This window comes from Camelus dromedarius, chromosome 16 (assembly GCF_036321535.1).
Source record: "Camelus dromedarius isolate mCamDro1 chromosome 16, mCamDro1.pat, whole genome shotgun sequence".
NCBI classification, from domain to species: domain Eukaryota; kingdom Metazoa; phylum Chordata; class Mammalia; order Artiodactyla; family Camelidae; genus Camelus; species Camelus dromedarius.
This window is the reverse complement of record NC_087451.1, coordinates 9,188,721-9,201,529: the sequence shown is the minus strand read 5'-3', so window position 1 is coordinate 9,201,529 and position 12,809 is coordinate 9,188,721.

The window sequence follows — 12,809 nt, the reverse complement described above, 5'->3', positions numbered from 1 at the left end:
ACAGCTGGGTGAGGGGGACCTTCCAAGTGGCTCTCCCGCTGGAGGGAAAACAGCACAGCAGCTACCTGGCATCTCTGTCCTGGTACCCACTGTTCTTTCTGGTTTCACGCTGGGAGCCCTCTTTATCCTTGCCTGGAGTGTCTCACTGGTTGTACATGCTGCTCACAGAACAGGAGGCTGCTGCAGCCTCAGGGTGCAGAGTGTATGAAATGTCAAGATGCTCAGGAGGGCTGCGAGAGAACTCTCCTCCAAGAGTGGGAAGTGGCAGACGAAGAAATGCATCCTTTCTGGTCCTTGAGTGCCCTGTTGGTGCACTCTGATTGGCTGGGACCCAAGTCTCATTCATTCATTTAATGGGCTTATCTACGGATTCAATAAATACTGGCTAAAAATTAATGTTGCCTAAAAATAAAAATTAGTAAAGACAATGAAATGGCAGAAAAATGAAATGAAGTGGCAGGAAAAAATGCATTCTGAAGACTGCATCACTAATGGAGGCTGTACACGAATGCATCCCAGGCACTCTGCTAAGCTCTTTGCTTGAATTATCTCACTTACCTCCAAGACCATCCCCTGAGGAAACAGTTTTGGTAACTTCTTCACAGGCCTCACTTATTGTTAAACAGTTAATAACTAAGACCCAGAATCAGAACTGAAGCAGCCCAGTCTCTGAGCCCTCCACTGTGAATTACTGCATTTAACCATCCCAGTCACATCACAGGCTCTCATGGCTTAATTCTTAAACAAATAAACACAAGCTAAAGTGTTACCCCACTTAAAAATTTATTTTCTTGAGGGCTCTGTGTGTGTGAGTCAAAGCTGTTTCTCATAAGTTTTCCTGCCAAAGAAAAATGTCTTCTGTAAAATTCCTATCAGAATGATGCTTGAATTCATGGATATGATTGAGACGCTAGCGCAGAAGACCGGGTAAGTGTCTAGGAGGAGGCGGGGGCAGAAGTCACTGGCATGGCATCCCTGCTCTAAAGGACAGCTGTTTGGGAACTTGCAACTTTTACAAAGTTGCAGGTGTGCAGGCATTGGGGAGGGACTCAACCCACATTCCTGACTTACTAGAACTTTGTAAATAGAGACCCTCATTTGCCAGAGAAGTTATGGTCTTGGTGTTACCTCTCTTGTCAACATGGCCCTCAAAGGATGGTGTTCTCCTTCCCTTTCATCTTTCTTTGCATGAGTGGGGGGGGGGGGGGGAGACAAAGATGATGTTTATTTTAGAAGTTCATGTAAACAACAATATTTCAATAGTAAAAGCCTTCTCCTCTCTACCTCCCTGCCTCAGCACTTCTATCAAGATTTCATCAGACTGATTTTAACTCAGGAAAGACCTAATGGAATCTGACAGCAGAATGGTCAGTACTTCAACCTGACTATCTTTAAAGCTGCAGGTAAGCAGAGCAACTCTTGGAAAATCAACTTGACACTGCCCTTCATTTTCAGAGAAAGCTGGAGAATGAAAATGAGAAAGCCTTAAAACTTTTTAAAATGACTTACAAAAAGGCCCCATGAGTCCTTCCCTCCAGGGAGAGGTGGGTGGGGGGAGAAAATGTTCCACATGGCACAGCAAATGGGGCCATCTATTTATGAATTGTATGTGAGATTTTCTGTGGGAGGGATACTCAGTGATAAGAAAACCTGCCCTGGTTCCGGCAACTTAGAACTTCTAACAATAGCTGCTGCGTCTCCAGCTGTGCTGGGTGTTGTTTTATCTGTAGAGGAGTTTGGAGTTTAGTGAAAGGTGGGCTGACTTGGAGCAGGCGAGACTTGGGTTAAAGTCTTAGCATCACTCTGTGACTTTGGCTGATTATTTGGACAATGCACTTCTCCTGGAGAGACAGGCAGGCCAACAGACTTCTGCTGAAGTATAAGATGGCTTCACCATCTTCAAGTTGGCCCACAGGAATGCGGACAGTGCTGTCACACATCATTTAAATCTTATGCCTTTTTTTTCTTTTTCTTTTTATTTCCTCTGGGTCCTTATGACCCAGCCGCACTAGCCTTTAAGCACCTCAAACTCTGCTTGCATGCTGTGACACCTGGCACATACCCCTTTCTCTGTCTGGGGAATAGATGTGCCACTCCCAACTCTTTCCCCTCAACTCTGCCTCCTGAACTCTGACTCGTCCCCTGCCTGTGGAAGCATCACTGTCCATGGGCCAGGCTTGTGGCGGGCTCTCTGATAGAGCATCCTAGACTTTCATTTGCAGCATGCTCCAGAGTTGTGATTAGTTGCATAATAATAAGACTAAGCTCCAAGAGTTCAGGGATGCGTCTTTGTTTTGCTGCCTTGGAATCCTCAGTTCTGGCATTTAGCAAACACTCAATAACTAATAATTGAATCACTAAGTAACATTCACTGAGCCTTGACTTCCTCCTTTATAAAACTGCAACAGCGATACCTGGCTCACAGAGCTGTCCCAAGATTAAATACGGTAAAGGATACAGAAATCTATAAAGCACCTAACATTGTCACCTTCCATTCATTTGCTAATTCCAAGCTGGTTTCCAGCAGCCTGTCCTTTTGAAATCACCAATAGCCTGCTGATAGGTAAGTCCAGAAGTTACCTCTTTGTCCCTGTGGCAGAGACAATAATGCTCACCAAACCCAGTATTCCATTGTATCTCCTACATTTCTCAGTTTCTTTCTCAGGAGACAGGGCCACATGACTAGTTCTGGCCAATGAAATGTATGCCAAGTCATTGTGTCTCTTTCAGACTGAGGCCATGGAAAGCTCATGTGTGGTCGCCAGTCTCTCTCCTTCTCCATCCCAGTGACCTGGGATGCTGCAGGTTCCATATCCCGCAGTTACAGAGTAGGGGAGCTTCAGTCACCCCAGCTCCTTGAGTAACCACATGCTGTATCATCCACAAAGGCCACTTAACATACAAGAAATAAACCTTTATTGTCTTAAGCCAATGGGAGGTTTGGGGATTCATTTGTTATTCCAGCATCACCTAGCCCATCCCAACGAACACAGATCCCACCATGCTCCATCTTCGCATCACTCTGACTTGTCAGCCATGCCATCCTTTTTGAAACTGTTTATACCTCCCGCTTCTGGAAGTCTGCTCTTTCCTGATTCTCTTCCCTCTCAGACATCATCTCAATAGCCTTGAAAGTTCCTCTTCATCCACCCATGTTCCTTCAAGAGAGAGTTCCCCAGGGTTCCTTCTGTGATTTCTATTTTCTCTTACTCTCAATGATTTCCATGAATTATTTGATCTAGGCCCAGAGCTGCAACAATCAACTTAATCCTGACTCACTCTAAATCTCTACTGCTAGACAGCCCTCTCTCCTGGATACCAGGCCCCTAGGCTTAACTGCCTCTTGGGACACCTGTGCTGGGATGTTCCCATAAGCATCTCAAATTTAGCATGTCCAAGGGTGAAAATGTAATCTTTTCCTCCTGTAGTTTTCATTAATCTAAACATGAGAATACTAATACTCTTTTTGCTATAATTGCCAGAAATCTACCCCACACTGGAAAAAACAAAAAGAAATGTACTGGTTCATACAATAACTAGAATGACTAGGAGGTGGAGCTGGCTCCAAGGACTCCAGGAACCCAAATGCCATCTCTCTATCTGGATCGTCAATGTCTAAAACTCTTTCTCTCTCTGTGTTCTGTTTCTGTTTGCTATTTGCATTCTTTTCCTAGTTTGTGGTAGGGGAAGTGGGAGAAATGGGGCAGCAGGGCATGGTCACCAACTCTTCTACTTTCTCCTGGTGTCTGTGTATAAAATGTAAGGCAAGGACCCTGATTGTTCCTTGGCAAATCACTGTGTGCAGGAGAAATAAGATGGCCAGAAACGTATCATAACCTCTCCACTATAGGCAGAAAGCCTGGGTACTGTAATGGACTGAGGTCACACAAGGACCAGATGGACTGAAGCCTTTTCCCAGTAAAAAAAGAGGTATTTTTGGTAGAAGGTGGAAAGAGTGCTAAACAGACTTTGGCTTTGTCTTCTTTCCAGCTCAGCCTTATATTTCTGCTCACTCACATACCCTCTGACCCTGCCATAGAAAACACATTAGTTTCCTCAGCATACCATGTTGTTGTATGACTACACTTCTTTGGACCCTCTTTTATCTTTGCCTGAAATGTGAGACCATCCCAAAATTCATTTGGAAAAGACCTCCTCATCCCTCAAGACTTCCCTGGGGAAGCCCCTTCTGATTCTTCCAAGAAGACACGGTTGCTACCATCTTTGGGCACCAAGTGTATCTTATATACACATCTACTGTACCACTTGTACCATACTGAATATATTCATTTACAGATCTGTCCTGAGTACACTATTTGAGATTTTTAAGGAAAAAAATGGATCATAATCAAATTTTCATGGTGTTTTTGCTGAATTGCCCGATAAATATTTATCAGATCTGAATCTGACCAATAACTCACCTCTCTGAGTGCACTAATTCATCTATTCATTTGGCAAGTTATTTTAGTTCTTTCTGCTTTCTAGGCACTGTTCTAAGTGATTAAAACACATAGATAGCAAAACATAGAAGATTTATGCCCTCTAGGAACTTAAATTCTAGTGGTAGAGACAGACAAATACATAAACCTATAAATAAACATATATTCTCAGATAGCGGTGGGAGCTATGAAGAAAATAAAGTGCAGTAATGGAGCAGAGATTATAGGGTGTGAGGGATACTTCAGTTATGGTGTCTGAGTGACAGCTCCTACTGACAATTAGGGAGCCATGCAAAGGTCTGGGGCAGAGGGCACACAAGGAGCAAAGGGATGTTGAGTGTCTCTGAGGAGCAGAAAGAGGCCAGAAACATGGTGACCCAAGGAGAAGCTAGTAAGAGACGAGGCATGAGAGGCAGGCGTAGCCAAGTTATCCAGGGCCGTGAAGGACACTGGATCTTACTCTACCTGCAAAAGGCAGCTGAGGTGTGAGTGAGTGACGTGAAGGGGTTTCAGTTTAAAAATATCACGATGGCTGTTATGTGGAGAATAGACTGGTGTGTATGCTGAGGAGTGTAAGTGTAGATGACAAGGCTGAAAGCAAGGTGCTTAGTAAGGTGGGCACTGTAGGTGTTCAAGGAAAACATTATGGTGGTTGGGAACAGAATCATGCAGAGAATATTATAAAAATAAGCCAGGTGTGAAATGTGAAGAAATGCATGTATGAGTGTTTCACCTAGACTCCCATTCAAGCAAACCATGATCAATACACAATATACAAACAAGCAGTGGAGAATTTTCTTCATTCATCATCCATTTACTCACTCAATAGGTTATTTATGGAAACTTTCCTAAATTCAATTCCCTAGGCCAGAGAAACAAGTGGTAAACAAGACTGAGAGAGCCTCCGCTAGTCTAGAGCTTGCAATTTAGTGGAGAAGACAGACATTAAATAAACAAATATCACAGTAAGTACTACTGTGATAAAGCGAGAATTTAAAAGAGAATCAGAAGACTTAAAAGAGGACAGGAAGTGATGTCAAGCTATTACCTGAGGATGAGAAAGAAATATCCCAGTATAAAGAAGTCAAAGCAGAGGGAACAGAACTTGCAGATGTTCTGAGGCCAGAAGGAAGATGTATTCAGGGGAAGTGAAAAAGACTTGTTTTGCATCCTCCATCATGTGGTTGTCTGAGTAGCAAAAGCAGCAGCTGGAGAGAAAAGCAGAGGCCAGACTGATAGGCCTTTGGAGGCACCATTAGAGAGCCTTGAGTTTATCCGATAAGCAATGGTAGGCCATCAAGGCATTTCAACTCTAGCACAAAAGAAAAGAACTGAAAGCTTTCCATGTATGTGTGCTGGCAAAGTGTCATGGGGGACCTGGAAAGACTCCTTACTCATTTCCATGTCCCCATCTACACATGCAGGTGGAGGCATCCGGCATGCAGAAAAACATTCATTTTGATCGCCCTCAACTGTCCCAGTGAACAAAGTGTTTTGCAACATAAATGGAGTCTACAGAAAGAAGAGGGAGAGCTGGTGTGTTACAGTGAAGCACTGGCTCCGGGATCATGCAGACTTAGGTATAAATCCTGCTTCATCATTTACTGGATGTGAACTTATGAGAGTATGCAGTTTTCTTGAACTCCTTTTTCCTTCTCAGCATCATACAGATGATAAATCCAAAGGTTAGGAAGCTTTGAGCTGTAGATTGCAAACAAAACAAAACCCTTGATTTTCCTGATTTGACACAGAAAATGTGTTATCTCATGGAGCAAGTAATTTTGAGGTAGGGCAAGTGGGGTCAGTGAGTTAATAACTTGAAATCATCTGACCCCAGGGTTTATTTTCCCATTTTCTCTCTACCATCCTTGGTGCTTGTCCCACTCCCCCCATGTCATAAGAGGGCTGAAGCAGTTCTAGGCATCACCCACCCACCAGTGGAGGAAGGAGATAATGTCCCTCTATGTGTCTCTAAGTCAACAGAGAAGAAAACCCTTCCCAGAAGTCCCTGTGCAGCCTGTTATTCTTGCCGCATTGGCTAGAATTGTGCTATATGCCCATGCCCGAGCCAATCACAGGCAAAGGGGTTGCATCACTGTAACTGGTTTAGTTTCATAGTTCACCCACCAGGTAGGGTGTGAACTCACTTCACCTGCAGCATAAGACCACCAAGTGGAGGGGGGGTGTTGATAGTTCAACTAAAACAGTTAATAAATGAGGAAGGTATGATGACTTGTTATTGAGCGGGCAACACAGCAGTGTCTAATACCTTAGTGTCCATATTTTAGGGTTGTGGTTTGTAGCTGTGAAAATGTCTGTAATGAATAGTAACTATCGCTGTATATCTAACAAGTTCTTTGTAAGCTTTTTAAATCCATCTGAACAATTGCAAATCCATTTTGCTAATCATTGAAATAAATCCTCAAGGACCTCTACTGACTAGCCCAATAGGAGGCGTTCTTTGTAACTAAACATGATGTAATGGAACTAAATTTTTTTCAAATGTGTGGAATTAAAGACTTTAACCATACCCAGTCCATAATCTTCCTGCTTCCTCAAATTCAGCCAGAATCAATGAGGTTTTACTATCTTTTTAGGTAGTATAGCTGTTAAGCATGTGAGCATCAGAGTTACACAAGCATCAGTTCAGACCTTGCCTCCTTCATATTTTGTCAACATTAGTTAAACTTTTCAATCCTCAGTATTCTCCCCTTTAGCCCAGGGATAAGAATATTATCATATCATGAGGACTGAATGAGACAAATAATATATGTAAACATTTGTAGAACATGGTGTGTGTTCAATAAATATTAGCTCCTTGGGTTGTTATCTAGCTCAAATAGTGGTCAAGAAGATGAAACGAGATAATGCAGCTAGAGCAATGGCACACAGCAAGCGGTTAACAAAAAGTATCTATTATACTTGCCATAAGCAGGAACAATAGCTGCCTTTATTAATGTCATAGAGTTTTTTTTTTTCTACATTTGATTGGAGTGGAACCATGCCACTCCAATCATGCTACAGGTATTAATTTTTTAGACAAAACACATGGTTAGTGTTTCAAATTACTGACTACTCCCTTCAGGGCCTGTCATGTTACACTAAATGGTCTGGTGTGGTCATTCACCAAACTAATAATTAAATGCTGGAATTTTGCTAAAACAAGTTATAAGCAAAAGATATTGGTCTTCAGCCTATACTCAGAAATGAATGTTTTGGAAACTATATACTTCATCCTTTTGAAAAGTTGACTTGTCCTTAATCCCCCCTAACTGTCTTTATTTATTAAATTCCTCAATCCAGTGAGCTTTCAAGTTTACTGTAAAAAGAGGAGTTTCTTTGCACTTCATTCTTCACAATAACAACAACAACAGCAAAATATTTTTCATTGGGGGCTTCAATGGATCCTGACATAATTAATGTCATCCCGACATAAACTGCTTTAAACTACTGAGTTGCGAGAGCCTTTGTGGTGAAGGTTAACACTCAGGTTGTGCCAAGAAAGAGTTTGAAATTCAGTTTTCAGAACAGAATTAAAGGAAGATGGGGTGGGTTGTTTGCTGGAAGAACTAAGGTCAATAATGGCTTTCCAGTTTCCAGCTGGGATAGAGGCTGGTGCAGCTAGAATTAGAATGGAACTGAAGTTTCAGTCCTCTCTTCTTCTAATTTTGTATCTTCAAGCTCCTTACTCAGCCATACTACCCTGTGATGTCCTGGGAACCAACCATCAGTCACTGAGATCTCATTATCAGGAAGCTCCTGAAAAAAACACTTGCCTGAAAGACTTCAACCAATACATATTCAAGATAATAGCACTAGAACTGATTGTCAGTCTCCTCTAACAGATTATTAGGACCATTCCCATCATCCTCATACTCTAATTTGCCTCATTCACCATTAGAAGTCTAAGTCTCCCCTATTATCTGTGATCATCCAAAACTGTATCCTCTTCTGCTATATAAGTCTCATGAGTTGAATCTGATAGACAGCCCCTAAGAAAACCTCCCAGTGGTCCATGCCTTTGCGTAGTCCCCTGCCACACTGAATAGAGCTGACCTGTCTGACCAAAATGACATTGCAAAAGTAAGGTTATGAAAGACACTAAGGCTTTCATCTTGCTTTCTTGGATTGCTTGCTTTGGGAAGAAGCCAGCTGCCATGTGAAGATAGGCAAAGAGCTCTATGGAGAGACAGACATGGTGAGGACTGAGGACTTCTGCCAAGAGCCAAGTGAATGAGTCATCTTGGAAGCAGATCCTCCAGCCCCAGTCAAGCCTTCAGATGACTGCAGCCCCAGCTAACATCTTAACTGCAACCACATGAGAAGTCCTGAACCAGAACCACCTAGGTAAGCCATCCCTGAATTTCTGGACCACAGACATTGTGAGATAATAAATGTTTAATGTTTAAGCCACTATGTTTTAGAGTACCTTGTTATACAGCAATATATAACTAACACACTATGCTCACCTTCCCATTCTTCTCAAATCGATAACCTCTGCTTCCTTAAGCTCCTGATCTATGATCAGTAATTTCCCAAATCCTCAACTTATTCTTTAAGCATTTACTCAGCCCTCTGTTTTAGCTAAGACTCGGTCCTCTCTGGATGACACTGCTTTCCATATACCTCTCTAACAGGGCACTTTCAGCTGCAAACAGGAGAATGACTCACAGTGGCTTACACAAAAAAGACATTTAATTATCTCACACAGCAAGAAGTCTAGAGAAACCTGTTTTTAAGTTTGGGGCAACATCTCAGTGATGCTCATACTGTTTCTATCTTTTCACTCTGCTAACCTTAGCATATTGACATCTTGTCCTCATGTTTATGGCTCTATAGTCATACAATGGCCACTATATCCCCAGGCATCACACCTACGTCTGAGCAAAAATAAGGAGAAAGGGAAGATGACAATGAAGTTACCTCTCACAATTACCCTTTCATAAGACAACTTCTCCAGAAATCTCCCAGCAGATTTCCACTTACGTCTGATCAACTTTCTAATTCAGCAATTTCCTGACAGAGTACCCTCTTTCAAGTCTTTTTTAAAGTGCTTAATGCAATTTGACATATGTATTTATTTGTTTCTTGTCTGCCTTCTCTCATTTGGATGTAAACTTCATAAAAGCATGGCTTTTGTATGTTCTGTTCACAGCTGTATCCTCAGCATCTAGAACCAGGCTGACATGCATACAGGTGCTCAAAAATACATTCTGTTGAATGAATGGCCTTTAGCTATAACTGTATCATAGCTGCCATTTGGCTACAAAGGTCATGCAGAAGGAGTCTTCGCAAGGGGAAAGGTAATAACTGTCGTCTTAGACCAATTTTATTAATCCCCTGGTACTGGATACCTGACTGGGACGTTTAAGCAACAAGGAAAAAATGGGGGAATGGCTATTAGCTAAAGAACCAACAGAGTCTGCCCAAAGTCCTCTCAAGCAGAGACTGTCTCTCCTTTTTCTTTTTTTCAACTTGTACATAGGATAGAGAGGTAAGGTCAATATCCTCCTTGCTTCCCATTCCAACTTTTAAACTTATTTCTACTCTCTCTTGCAAAGCCCTCTTTTTATTTGAGGTTTACTCCCTGCAGATATACTCTGCTAACAAAAAACTGGCTCTGTTTCACGTTCCTCCATTTGATTTTAGTCATCATTCTCGCTGACTTCAACACACACCTGGGTGATCCATCCAATACCCCAGCCTCCCTGTTTCTCACCATCAACTCTGAAAACCACTACCCCTAAACCCCAAGCACTTTTCCTCAACGTTCCTCTTTGACATCACACTCTGGGCTTGTCATGACCAAGAACACACTGCCTCCCAACCACGACTGTGAACATCCCACGTTTGATCATCACCCCTTGGCAAGTTCCTCACTAACAATAATTCCTCAGTCCAGCTCATTCAACCCACGGAGCTCCTTCTGAAGTACTCTTTCTCCTGTGTAGTGCTAATCCTTCCCATCTTCCCTTACCGCCTCAACTTTGTGCCTTGGCTCATCCCCCTCTCTCCTAAAGTAGCAATATTTACATTTCTACTTTGTCCTCCCCAGCAACATTCAGACATGCTTTGGTATATTTCCTAGGGCTAGCTTCTTCTCATAACTCAGGCCCCAGCTCATTTAACCTCCTTGGAAAGGGCCGGTTTGACCCTCCTATTTAAATAGCCCTCATCCCCTTTGCAGTCACTCCTGCTCCTGTTCATTTTGTTTCTGTATACCACTTATCACTGTATATAATTATCCTTTAATATGTTAATTCATTGTTTGCTCTTTATTGTCTCCCCTCCCCCAGTAAATCCCATGAAAGTAGAGGTCTTGCTTGCCTAGTTCACAGCCACATCTCCAGGGTATGGAATGGTGCTGAAACCTCATTAAGAGAATATATGATGAATAAATAAATATATGGCATCTTCCATTCCCCTTCTCTTGAACTCTCATATTCTTGTCACTCTTCCCCCATTTCTTTTCTCCCCTTCAGACGCAATATTCCACAAACATGACTCAAACTTCTGTTTCTATTTCTTTGCCTTCTCTATCCCCTAGAAAGCCTTCTGCCTCCACTTACTGCCTCCCTGGTCAGAGGCAACAATAACATCCTGTTGCCAAATTCAGCGGCCATTTTTCAGTTGTTTTCCCTTTAGACCTACAGTGTTCAATATGAAACAGTATTTTACTATGAAAATCAGGTCCACCCTGGACATTGCAAATGTCAATCATTTTCGCTGTTGCAGAGAGTTCTAGGTCCCTCAGCAGCAGTTAATATTCTTGTGGTTTGGCTCCTTCTTTGTTGGACTTCCCTTCTCTGTCTCCTTTGAAGGATCCTTTTCTTCTAATTTTAAATACAAGAATACCTCATGGCTAAGTTTTAGGCTACTTATCCTTCTAAATTCTCTTTGGAAACTTATCCATTCCTATCATTTTAAATGACATCAGCAAGCTGATGGCTCAGGAACTTATATCTCTTGTTCAAACTTCTCTTTTCAACTCCAAATTCATAAACCAAAGATCTACTTGATATCTCAAATCTTACATGTCCAAAAGCAAACTCTCGGTTTTTTCCCCAAATATTCTTCTCTCCTCAGTCTTCACTGTCTCAGTACCATTACACATCAATTGCTTGTAACAGAAACCTGCAAACTGGCCTGGTTCTTCCCTTGACTCTAGGCCAGACAATGCAAGTCCTGACTCTTCCTCCTCCATACCTATTTACTGCATTTTTACTATGCTACTTACTATATTTACCATACATCATTATTCATACATCATATATTACATACACCCATTACCTGTCTCTCTCACACACACATTGTCCCTTGCTAGCACAAGCCACCATCATGACTGGTCTGCATAAGCCACAATCCCTTTATTTTTCCTTCAAAACTGTCATCATGGAGCAGCCAATCTATTTCAAAAAAAAAAAAAATCAGACCCTGTCATGTCCCTGACTGTTCACTAAATCTAGAATAAAATCCAAGCTCAAGAACATGACCTCAATCCCTGTATAACCTGCTGCTGCCTCTACCTGCAACTTCTTCCATGACCTTCTTCCCCAAAGAGACTCCTCTCCAGCTGAACAGAAGTTCTTCCTGTCCCTTAAACACACTAAGTTCTTTACTGCCCTGGGCCTTTCACACTCTCTTCCCTGCAGGAATAGCTTCTGCACAAGAATGTCCATGTGGAGGTTGTTTCTCCACATCCCAGTCCTCAGTTTAACTGCCCTTTTCTTAGAGGGAATCTCTCAGGCAATTTCTCCTAGTTTCTTCTTTAAATTAACATAAATGTAATAGATCATATATATTTTTCACATATTTAATACCTAGGGAGACTTCCCCACTATTCTTTCTAACAGCAGCATATATTATAATAGTCATTCATTTGTAATCTACTATCTGTCTTCTCTACTAGATGGTAAGTTCTCTGAGGGCAAAACTATGTCTATTTTATTGACTAATTTATATCCAGCTCTGGCACATAGAGGTCCTCAATAAATATTTGTTGAATAAATAAATAGTGTAAAGAGAAGAGGTTTTTTGAAAGGAGACAAACCTGGGTTTGTCTTGAACTTGCATATGATTTTTTCCTTTTAGACATCATTAAATATATGTATATATATATTAATTTTAGTATTCAATATGGTTTTAACCACTCTAAGCTCTAGATTTTCAAGCAATAGAGAATAATAATATATTGCTTGTAAAACTGTATACATTTGTGATATATTGTGTACTCAGATTTTTTTCATTTCTTTCACCTTCTCTTAGAAATAAAAGATCATGGAGATGGGGATGGGGAAAACAAATGGAAACAAGTGGACAGCCAGCATCTCTTCTTCCCCTGATAGCTAAGTAACTTGGTCCTGAAGGTGA